At 43.5% G+C, this 10,875-nt stretch overlaps 1 long non-coding RNA gene across 12 annotated transcripts; it reads right to left on the reverse strand.

Moving 5' to 3' along the window:
- Window positions 1-2,007: 2,007 nt before the first annotated feature.
- On the reverse strand, window positions 2,008-10,415 carry LOC120679255. 12 transcript variants are annotated; one of them, XR_005677074.1, is made up of 5 exons: window positions 9,618-9,758; window positions 9,296-9,544; window positions 5,541-9,188; window positions 3,763-4,309; window positions 2,962-3,197 (listed from the first exon to the last, which is right to left on the reverse strand). It is a non-coding gene; the product is annotated as an uncharacterized LOC120679255 (long non-coding RNA). The 12 variants fall into 12 exon arrangements; XR_005677077.1 differs by lacking the exon at window positions 9,618-9,758 and having other exon boundaries at window positions 5,541-6,961; window positions 7,760-9,188; window positions 9,296-9,446; XR_005677076.1 differs by lacking the exon at window positions 9,618-9,758 and having other exon boundaries at window positions 3,763-3,995; window positions 4,151-4,309; window positions 9,296-9,446.
- Window positions 10,416-10,875: the final 460 nt, after the last annotated feature.

The raw sequence follows: 10,875 nt of genomic DNA on the forward strand, positions 1-10,875 counted from the left end.
ACAATTGTGATAGTGAACCAAGAAACAGTCTAAAAAAAGCGGTGATACATCCAATGTGCGGTTGTTGCAATGTCTGGTGGAGAAACAAACGAACAAACCCTAAGCGTTTCATCCTCCTCTCTCTGCTGGCTTGAAGCCAACAAAGAAAAAGAAAACCCCATGCAGCAAAATCGGCTTATTATTAGGCCTGACTTTTCGACGAGTTGGCCCTGTCCAGAGATAAAAAAACAAAATGAATTTGACGCCAGAAAAAAAGCACCCAATTTGAGGTTCTCGACTTGACATGTCTGAATCTCCGATCCCGCGCGCCGATAGCGATGAAAGGTTGGCCGGCGGTGCATGCATGCACGGCCGCCGCAGATCAACGTACCACCAACGCCTCGACCATCAATTGATGCACCCCTGCCGTGATGGTCCAAATATGGGCACGATGAGTAATCTGTTGGAGATGCTCTTACATGCTGTTGACTGTCCTACCCATCAGGACCACCTTCCTCGCCACCATCATTCATACTCAATATATTCTAAATTATAAGATGTTTTATTAAGTTTGTACTAAGTCAAAATACGTTTTTTCATAAACTCAACATGATATAAATTGAAAGCAAATGGAGAGAATGAAGAAGAGAGAAGAAACCAAACTAAAGTGGGCAAAGTTTGTCGGCCGGAGCGCACATACGTGGTCCTTTGCTGTTGGAAATAAATTAAAAAGGATTCCATTCGCCTTAAAACTCCATCTCCAAACGCCTCGAGATTTAAACACACACCTCGCTCGCTCGCTCTGCTTATATATACCCATCTGCATCTGGCTCCAGATATGCATAAAGACATCTATTATATTGGTCGGGCGATCGATCGATGCACCGGCCGTGTGCCGACCATTCATGTTCAATACTGTTAGGACAACAAGGAGCTAGCGAGCGACTTAGCCGGCCGGCCGTGTCGTTCGTCGTCGGAGCTTTGCTAGCTTCGTTCTAGCTAGCGCCGCCGGATCGAGGAGGATGGAGTACAGGGAGGCGGGGCGGCAGCCGGCGGCGGCTGCTGCTGCTGCTGCTGCCGTGGAGATGTCCGCCGGGAGCGAAGGCGAAGGGTGGTACGACGACGTGGCCACGACGGCGGCGGCGGATCAGGGGAGGAGTAGGGAGCCGCCGCCGCCGCTCACCCACGACGACAACCGCGGCTTCCTCCGCATGCTCCGCGAGAAGAAGGAGAGGTCCGATCTATCCGTCGTCTGTGGATTATCATTACTCTCATACAAATCGAGAAAAAGAATATATATCTATCCATGCATCATGCACCGATCATCATCAATCTATTGCACGCATGATGATGGGGTTGTGCTAGCTGCTGCATGTGAACTGATCGAGCGATCGACATGCTGTATGCATGGTCATCAGGCTGGGCGTGGAGGCGGCGAGGGTGGAGGTGCGGTTCGAGAGGCTGACCGTGGAGGCGGACGTCCGGGTGGGCCGCCGCGCCGTGCCGACGCTGCTCAACTGCGCCGTCAACGCCGCCCAGGTAACCAACCAACAACGCCGGCCATGGCCATGGCCATGCATGCTGCTGCTGCGATGTGTCTGTTTCGCTTGCTTCGTTGCTTGGCTTTCTTTCTGGCTTTGTCTCTTCTCCTTCCTCGGGTGCATGCATTGCAAGCTGCAACTGCAAGGCAGTTTCTTTTTTTCATTTTTTTCTTTTTAAAAGACTGTTTTCTTTTTAATTTTAGAGAGAGAGAGACGAGAGAGAAAGAGAGAGAGAGAGACGAGGCGGGCGATGTGGATTTGGTTTGGTGAGACACGTCGAATGGATTGCTTGCAGGTCCGTTGAGGTCCGTGTAGGTTACGCGGCGGCACCAAAGATCATCGAAGCTTTTGAGCAACAAGTGCACGAGGAACAAGCTCGATCGAGCGACAAGAACATAGTTAGTTAGCAGAGCAGGCGCCTCTGCCCAGTTAGTTAGCACTTAGTAGTAGCTATTGCCTATTGGCAATATAAGTGAGAAATTAAAGATTGAAAATCTATCTTGTAAAATTCCTCCTACCAGAAAAATATATATAGTACACAGGGAGTACTTGGCTGTACGCTGTAGTGTCTGGAACACCGTAACGTCCGGTAACTGAAATTCCGAGGATTTCTTCACGTAGGACAAGCAGAGTCTCCTGTCAGGCATCAGCTGGAGCTGCTGGGTCATGCTATAATAAGTTCTCCAATACTGTATCAATCCATGTCACATACGAAACCACATCTACAGATGACCAGATAATAATAAATATAAGTATCATAAATTAACACAAGTCATCGATCGAGCAGTGTCATGGGCGGGCAGGCCTTCGACGATGCATATCAACGCTCTCGCGACAGGCCCATGTCCTGAGATTTTCGACGGAGACAGAGGCGCAGAGCCTCGTAGCCAGCCAAGCCAGCCAGCCAGCTGGGGCCCTGGTTAGGTTAGGTCAGCCTTGAACCCATGTCTGGTTAGGTTAGCCAGTCTACAGCCTACGCAATCCCTCGGCGTAGGAAGCAACGCACGCAGACGGCAGACCTCAAGAGTGAACGGCAATGGCGAGCTGGTCACTCAAACCTCATAAACGGTGTCAATGGCGGCAGCAACAATGGCGAGCTGGTCCGATGCCCCGGCCTGCTGCTAGTAGCCTTCCTCGGCCGGTCGGCCCTGTGAAGGAGAACACAGCACGTCTCTGTTAGATTTATCATGGTGATTTCCCCTTCAGAGGAATCAGCAGCCATGATTAATGAGGTTCATTCTCTGCCAAGATTTCGGTATAATGGTTAGAGCATGAGTGTCCATGCACCTATTTAGACATCACAATAGACTCCCCATTTTTGTCTCACCTAAGACCTATTCTAGTACCTGAAACTGGAAACGTTGATGCAAAATTGAAACATGTCATGTTGTTTTAGTGTGCGACGTGCTATGGCCGCCCAATACTAGCTATAAATGGTAACCTGACTTGACGCGGCAAAGCACTTCCTGACCGTGTTTGTGGAGATTCAACAGATATGCCAACCACCCTAAGCATACTAGCAAGATTCTTTCTTGATAATAAACATGTCTTCTATACCCCTTCAAACTTTCTTAGCTCCTCATTTCTCAGCACAAAGCAATCCATGCGCTGGTCAATTATGCATTTCTTAACCAGAATGTACAGCAAGCCTAGCATAGCAAAATAATCCAGGACTACCTTTGCCCATTAAGGTTAACAGTTCAGAATTTACACTGCACAAGATAAATACATGGACTATGCACAAGATACAGTGCTATGCAGAAAAGATTTTTTTCCTTTTTGACATCTAATAAGTAGTACAGCAACTGATAAAGGTTAATCGAGACAGACTGACAGAACATAGCTGGATAGGTACATCTGCCAACTAGTTTAGCAGTTTCGGTCGAGCTAATGGAATGAAATCTTGTTATGCTGTTGTGTACTTTAGCAAGCACTAAAATACATTTGTATGCCATGCATGTGCTTGTTTGTTTTGTAATGCAAAACCGGTAGGCCATATTTAAAAAACATATTTCTAAATGAAATTTTGTCTTGATATGCAGGAACTAGCAACATCTGCTCATATGTGTGTTACACGGAAAAGGCCTATGAGGATAATAAACGAAGTAAGTGGGGCCATTCGACCATCAAGGTAAATGCCTCTATATCTTTCACTAACTGCCAAGTTCAAATATTGGACCTATATATTCAACATCAAAACTATGAATTTGATCAAATTTAGCAGAGAAATACTAAAATACACCTGTCTGAATTTGTTAGCCTTTTGGTGTTTTCCCTCCTCGTCGTCGCCAATAATAAAAAGTCCCTTCTGTGTAGTCTAGCACTTGAGTATTTATTGTCTTTACTAAGATATTGAACTTAATCCCATTCTGTCAGGATGACACTACTTCTAGGAGCACCAGGTTCAGGGAAAACAACTTTTCTAAAAGCATTGGCAGGAAAATTGGATTCTTCTTTGAAGGTAGACTAAGTTACCTACATGCTATCAGAAGTATTTGTTAATGAGAAAAGGAAAAAAACAGAGATAACCTGACAGAAGTGCATTTTCTTAATGATGCAATGATTCCTAATAGTTCAAAGGAAAGGTACTGTACAACAGAGAAGAAATGAGTTCCTCAACACCACAGTACCTGCGTGCTTATGTTAGCCAGTATGATCTTCACCATGCTGAGATGACAGTAAGAGAGACGATCAACTTCTCTTCCAAGATGCTGGGAACCAATAATGAATTTGGTAAGACATCCTCTTGCATATAGTGTGCTATTCATTCTGAACATAATTGGAATGTCCTGCGGTTAACAGCAATGAGACAGTGTAATGCAAGAAGTATGTATAGAGTGTTCAAGATGTATCAACTTTTCCATGGCACAGAAACTGATACATACTCCTGTTTGCTTGGAATGATAATCACAGAGATGCTAGGAGAAGCAATAAGAAGAAAAAAAGGTGTCATCAATAAAATGGACCAGGATCTTGATTCATTCATTAAGGTAGTTTAACATTGTACTACACTTCTTACAAAACTGGATAGTATTTTGTTCAGTTACTCAAACAGCTGTTTCCTGCAGGCTACCACCTTTGGAGAAGGAAGCAACCTTACAACAAACTACATTATCAAGGTAACCTGGTTACTCGTTCAGTTTGCTATATAAGTATATATCTTGACAACATAATAGTAACACTTGATTATATGCAGATACTTGGCTTGTCCGAGTGTGCTGATACCCTAGTAGGAGATGAGATGAGAAGAGGAATATCAGGAGGGCAAAAGAAAAGAGTCACAATTGGTAAGCACACCACTTTTCAGTCAGAAAAAACAATAGTGCACTATGTTCCTTTAATAAACTATAAATTGAAACTAAACAATTTATTCGACCAAATCAGAGCCCAGCATCCCTCAAGGTGTTATAATTAGATGAAACTAGGATTTGCATGCATTGCTGGAAATCACATGAAAGCGCATTCCATGCAAATCTAAAGAAAATTGTTATGGAGATAGTGCCACTGCCAGACTACCACCTACCAAGAAGTTCAATATTGACATCATATTACAAATTTATTAAAATGATTTTTTGATGCAGGGGAGATGCTAGTTGATCTTGCAAGATGTTTCTTTATGGATGATATATCAACAGGTCTAGATAGCTCCACCACATTTGAGATCATGAAATTTCTCCAACAGATGGCACATTTGATGGATCTCACAATGGTTATTTCGTTGTTGCAACCACCTCCTGAGACATTGGAATTATTTGATGACATTATACTTTTATGTGAGGGGCAAATTGTGTATCATGGTCCTCGAGAAAATGCTACAGACTTCTTTGAAACTATGGGATTCAAATGCCCTAGCAGGAAGAATGTAGCGGATTTTCTACAAGAGGTAATCAATTATCAGATGTAAGGAATAGGCGAATAGCTAAATGTAACAATAGTGCTAACTGATTAAAAAATGGATACCTACTTTTAATACACCCAATACATTAAGTCCGAAAATTAAGCAGGCAATAGATGACTTACAATTCCATGCAGTAACTACCAATATTCTGCACCATATGTTGTGCAAAATAATGTTAACACTTTTTCTCCAATTGGCCACTGACCAGGTAACCTCAAAGATGGACCAAAAGCAGTACTGGGCTGGTGATCCAAATAAGTATCAGTATCATTCAATTGAAAATTTTGCAGAAGCATTCCGAATGTCATATCTCCCTCGACTAGCAGAAGAAAAACTGTGCAGTACAAACAATACTGGAAAGAACAAGGAAGTAAAAATGAATGCAAGTCGCCAGATCTCCAGATGGAACATTTTCAAGGCATGCTTTTCAAGAGAACTATTGCTCCTAAAACGAAACTCTCCGGTGCATATATTCAAGACCATACAGATAACTGTTATGGCTTTGGTGATCTCCACACTTTTCCTGAGAACAAAAATGAGCCATAAATCCGTACTTGATGCCAATAAGTACATGGGAGCGCTTTTTATGGCTGTTGTGATAGTAAACTTCAATGGCATGACTGAAATTGCAATGACAATAAAGCGGCTTCCCACCTTCTACAAGCAAAGAGAACTACTAGCATTGCCAGGATGGGCACTCCTCTCTTCAGTTTTTCTTATTAGCATCCCGATATCGCTTGTTGAGACAGGCCTTTGGACAGGCTTAACCTACTACGTGATTGGATATGCACCTTCACCTATCAGGTAATCATCTCTTGACACTTAAATGGTAATGATATCCGGTACTTCAATAAGACAAAATAAGAAAAAAAAACTTTCCATTGCTAATGGCAGGTTCATCCAGCACTTTCTGGTACTTTTTGCCATGCATCAAATGTCAATGGGCCTGTATCGCTTCTTAGCAGCCATAGGAAGGACACAAGTGATGGCCAACATGCTAGGCACTGCAGCTCTTATAGCAATCTACATACTTGGAGGCTTTGTCATATCAAAAGGTTAGATGATTCAGCTTATCATGCACCATGAATCATGCGCATATCTGTGAATGACATACCCCGTAACAAAGGATAAATATTAATACAGATTCAGTGAAATAAGTTGCTAACCAGTTCTGTACATTCAACAGATGATCTCCAGCCATGGTTGCGCTGGGGATATTGGACATCCCCATTCACCTATGCACAGAATGCGATCGCCCTCAATGAATTTCATGACAAAAGATGGGCAATAGTAAGCACTAATTTAAACACTTGGGACTTGCTAACTATATGCTAGCAAATCCTTTTTCAAATTACACTAAGGTTCTTGATCTTTGGTATTGATAGGAATTTTCTTATGCCGATGCAAACACCGTCGGTGAAGCTATCCTCAAGATCAGGGGGCTACTCACGGAGTGGCAGTGGTACTGGATTTGTGTCAGTATTTTATTTGGATACTCGCTGGTCTTCAACATCCTCAGCATATTGGCATTGGAGTTCATGAGCTGTAAGTATACCAATATATCATGAACCTTATAAATATTTTGAATATAGATGAAAAAGATAATTATATGTCTCGTTTACTACTTGCAGCTCCCCACAAGCATCAAGTTAACATCAAGACCACTAAGGCAAATTTCAAGTACCACAGTCAGATGGTTGCGGCGAATGGCAATTCGTCAAATGATCAAGTTATCCTCCCATTTCGACCCCTCTCCCTTGTATTTGATCACATCAACTATTTCGTTGACATGCCTAAGGTAATCTCTTGACTACTTCAAACCTTACCCAGTAGCTGCATCAATTCCAATCACCTATTGAACACAAGCATACAAATATCCCACCAGGAGATGACAAAAAATGGAGTAACGGAGAAAAAGCTTCAACTGCTACAAGATGTCAGCGGTGCTTTTAGGCCAGGAGTTCTAACAGCTCTAATGGGAATAACTGGTGCGGGCAAGACAACATTGCTAGATGTATTAGCTGGAAGAAAAACTGGGGGATATATTGAAGGGACTATTAAAATAGCAGGTTACCCTAAGAAGCAGGAGACATTCTCAAGGATCTCAGGTTACTGTGAACAGAGTGATATTCACTCCCCTAATCTCACTGTTTATGAATCACTGAAGTTTTCTGCATGGCTTCGCCTGCCTTCAAATGTTAAACCTCATCAAAGAGACGTATGTTTATCAACCTCCCCCACCCCTCTTTTCCATTGCTAGAAAATAGCATCTGACAGAATATTTCTCTTCAAATTCATTTCAGATGTTTATCGACGAAGTCATGAGTCTAGTTGAACTCACAGACTTGAAGAATGCCATGGTGGGAATTCCAGGTGCAACGGGCCTGTCAGCTGAGCAGCGGAAAAGATTAACAATAGCTGTGGAGCTGGTAGCTAGTCCCTCTATTATATTTATGGATGAGCCAACCACTGGCTTGGATGCTCGTGCTGCAGCAATTGTCATGAGAACAGTACGAAAGACAGTAGACACTGGGCGAACTGTTGTCTGCACAATTCATCAACCAAGCATTGAGATATTTGAATCCTTTGATGAGGTATGAAGAAGTTTAAATGGTGTATAACTTATAAAGGGGTTGAGAAATATACAATTACAACAATCAGCTAAGAAACATGATAGTCCAATGATATTAATTTTGCAGCCTAAAACAACAAAATAAATTGGCCAAGTAAATAGTAATATCCATAATGTTCTGCAGTCTTTGACCTAAAGTAGGAAAAAATCAAGGAAATGCATGGTAACCGTCCTTTTACACAGGCGCTACAAAATCATCTTCTAAGTTTCTGTTCAATTTGTCCAATTGCAGCTTCTGCTTATGAAAAGAGGAGGTCAGCTCATATACAATGGCTCGCTAGGACCACTATCTAGCAACATGATAAAATATTTCGAGGTAAGATTGCCTGAGAACTGTCTTTACTTGTGAGATGCAGCAAGAGAAAATACTGAAATCACTTTTTAACAGTCTATACCAGGCGTTCCTAGAATAAACAAGGGCCAAAATCCAGCAGCATGGATGCTAGACATCAGTTCACAAATAACAGAATATGAGATTGGAGTGGATTATGCGGAAATTTATCGCAACTCCTCCCTCTACAGGTACCCACACTAGTACAGCCATAAAGCTGCAGATCAATTTATTATGTTAATTGGCACAAAAAATAAGGTGAAAGTGAATCTAATGGAATTACTGATGATCCCTGCAGGGAGAACAGGCTTCTAATCGATGAGTTGGAACAACCAGAACCAAACACAGAGGATCTACATTTTCCTCAGGGCTATTGGCAGAACTTCACGACGCAATGCGTGGCTTGCCTGTGGAAGCAAAATTGCGCGTACTGGAAAAACTCGGAACATAATGTTGTTCGGTTCATAAACACTATTGCTGTTGCGATCATGTTCGGAGTAGTATTCTGGAAAACCGGTTCAACCATGTAAGTTGGGGTTCGGATGCATGATGACCATCTTTCATGAACGCTTTAGTTATTGATGCCCCGATTAAGATCCTGATACGAATTCGTGTGCAACAGCAAGGACCAGCAAGATTTGTTCAACGTACTTGGGATCGTATACGCGTCGGCACTGTTCCTGGGATTCATGAATTGCAGCATCCTGCAGCCGGTGGTGGCAACCGAGAGAGTCGTGCTCTACCGTGAGAAGGCGGCGGGCATGTACTCCACCATGGCCTACGCCATTGCTCAGGTAATGTTCTAGCCTTAATGGAAGGAAAAAATGAAACTGTTGTTAATGCAGCCAGCAAGCTTGGTACGGACTATGAACAGAGGTCTCGTTTTTATGTGTTGCAGGTGTCGGTGGAGTTACCTTACATGCTGGTGCAGGTGCTGATCTTCTCGTGGATCGTGTACCCGATGATCGGGTTCGAGCTGACGGCGGGCAAGTTCCTGTGGTTCTTCCTGTACCTGGTGATGAGCTTCATGTACTACACGCTGTACGGGATGATGACGGTGGCGCTGACCCCCAACATCGAGATCGCCATGGGGCTGTCGTTCCTCATCTTCATCTTCTGGAACGTCTTCTCCGGCTTCATCATCGCGAGAGAGGTACCACTCCCTGATCGATTTCATAGTGCGGGTGGAAGAATCCTCTCCCCCCACCCAAAAAAAAAAATTTAAAAAAAAATAACCTGAGGAAGGGGAATGGTTGATGGTGCAGATGATGCCCGTGTGGTGGCGGTGGGTGTACTGGGCGGACCCGGCGGCGTGGACGGTGTACGGGCTGATGTTCTCGCAGCTGGGGCACCGGACGGAGCAGATCCTGGTGCCGGGGGTCGGGGAGCAGACGGTGCGCGAGTTCCTGGAGGGGTACCTGGGCCTGCAGGACAGACACTTCGAGCTGGTGACCTGCCTCCACCTCGCCATCATCGGCCTCTTCGCCTTGCTCTTCTTCCTCGCCATCAAGCACCTCAACTTCCAGCGCAGGTAGGGGCGGCGGCGGATCTGCCATCAACAGACGACGCGTCGTCTCTCTCCAGTCCAATCAGACGGTAACCGCTTTCTACCAAAACAAAAAAACTGTAGAGGAAGGAAGTTGTGATTGTGAAGAAGCAGTCAACCAAAGTGTGCATAGTAGATTACTACTAGTAGTACTGGTACAGGGAAACGGATTAGTAGGGCAGGAAATTTAGCTGTAGATAGATTCATCAATCAAAAGGGAAGCAGTAAGTGTACTACTACTACTACTATGATTACAGAATGCAAATGTCATTGCGTGCCGTTTGCTTGTTACGGCTGCTTTTGGATTCCCCGATCCCCTCCCTGCTCTGATCTGCCAATTTGATCCTCAGTTGCGCGGGGGTGGATGCCTGATTAGCAGGACGACGCACCACAGGGATTGTGTGATTGCCTGATTGTTAATGGAGGATCGTGGTAGCAGGTTTAGATTTGGCGGATTCAGAAAGGTGGGGATCATCTTGGCCTGGACTCATCTGCTTGCAGTGGGCGCGTTTATGGATGGGCCCACGGCCCGACGCCAGGGGCGGGCCCAGGATTTGTAAGTTGGGTATTTAAAATTTCAAATGGTGTAAAAAAAATTTTGACAACCCAAAATACACATTAGTAGCACATAAACGAGTACTAAAATTATAAATGGTTCATAACTTTATATTTCATCATATAGATAATAGATGCACTAAATGATCAACATATTAAAGAGAAAATATCTAAAATAAGTAGAGGATAAAATTCTAAAATAACATATGGCATTGATAAGGATGCTTGCAAATTATATGATAATTTTACAACCATCATAGATAACTTTGATAGATTTCTCAAATTTTTGAAGTTCTCATCATAGACAAAACTTCTCAAATTTTTTTCACATACATAAGTTATCGCAAGTTGCAATCCCCTGCTCACCTTGGTCAATCACAGGCTGGCTTGCAA

This window comes from Panicum virgatum, chromosome 6N (genome assembly GCF_016808335.1).
Source record: "Panicum virgatum strain AP13 chromosome 6N, P.virgatum_v5, whole genome shotgun sequence".
Taxonomy (NCBI): Eukaryota; Viridiplantae; Streptophyta; class Magnoliopsida; order Poales; family Poaceae; genus Panicum; species Panicum virgatum.